Genomic DNA, 1,111 nt, shown 5'->3' on the forward strand with positions numbered 1-1,111 from the left:
GGCTTTTGTCTCTCACCACTGAGTACGATTCTTGCCATGGGTTTTTCTTATTTACTCTTTATTATCTTGAGGAAATTTCCTTCAATTCCTATCTTTTGTAGCATTTTTATCAGAAGAGGATGTTGAATTTTGTCAAAGTCTTTTTTTTTTTAGCATCAATGAGATGATCATTTGATTTTTCTCTTTTGATTTGTTAATGTGCTGGATTATATTGATTGATTTCCTTGTGTTGAACCACCCTTGCATTCCTGGTATAAGCCCCACTTGGTTATGATGTATAATTCTTTTAACATCCCTATATTCAATTTGTAAGTATTTTATTGAGAATTTTTGCATCTATATTCATTAGGGAGTTTGGCCTGTAGTTTTCCTTTCTAGTAGCATCTTTATCCAGTTTTGGTATTAGAATGTTGTCAGCTTCATAAAATGAGTTAGGTAGTATTCCTTTTTCATCAAATTTTTGGAAGATTTTGAGCAGGATAGTTGCTAGTTCTTTTTGGAGTAAAATTCTCCTGTGAAGACATCTGGACAGGCTTTTGTTTGTAGGAAGATTTTTGATGGATTGGAGACAATATGAAACACTTTACAAATTTTGTGTCATCCTTGCATAGTAGCCATGCTAATCTTTGTATCATTCCAATTTTATTATATGTGCCACTGAAGCAAGCACTCCAGCTTTCTTTTGATAAAGGTTTGTATGGAATATCTTTTTCCATCCTTTTACTTTGTACCTCTTTGTGGCTTTGTACCTAAAGTGAGTTTCTTGTAAACAGCATATAGGTGGGTCATGCTTTTTCATCCGATATTCCAATCTCTGCCTTTTAATAAGGGAGTTTAGTCCATTGACATTTAAAACAATAACTGAGAGGAAAGGCTTTACTCTGCTGTTTAGCTGTTTGTTTTCTGCATGTTTTGTATTTTTGTTTGTTTTCTAATTACTCCATTAGACCCTCCCTCACCCCCTTTTAGGCATTTAGTAGCTTCTTTTGTAGTGTACCTTTTTCCCCCTTCTTATTTCCTTTTCTCTATATTTAAAAAATTATTTTCTTAGTGGTTGCCTTTGTAATTACAATTACCATCTTAAATAAATAACTTCCTAGTTCAACTATAT

The 1,111-nt window shown here is 32.9% G+C and overlaps 1 non-coding gene across 1 annotated transcript; it reads right to left on the reverse strand.

The window, feature by feature from the left end:
• Nucleotides 1–567: 567 nt before the first annotated feature.
• LOC143675306 (U6 spliceosomal RNA) lies at nt 568–670 on the reverse strand. Its single transcript, XR_013171539.1, has one exon. It is a non-coding gene; the product is annotated as a U6 spliceosomal RNA (small nuclear RNA).
• Nucleotides 671–1,111: the final 441 nt, after the last annotated feature.

This window comes from Tamandua tetradactyla, chromosome 2 (assembly GCF_023851605.1).
Source record: "Tamandua tetradactyla isolate mTamTet1 chromosome 2, mTamTet1.pri, whole genome shotgun sequence".
Classification (NCBI taxonomy): Eukaryota; Metazoa; Chordata; class Mammalia; order Pilosa; family Myrmecophagidae; genus Tamandua; species Tamandua tetradactyla.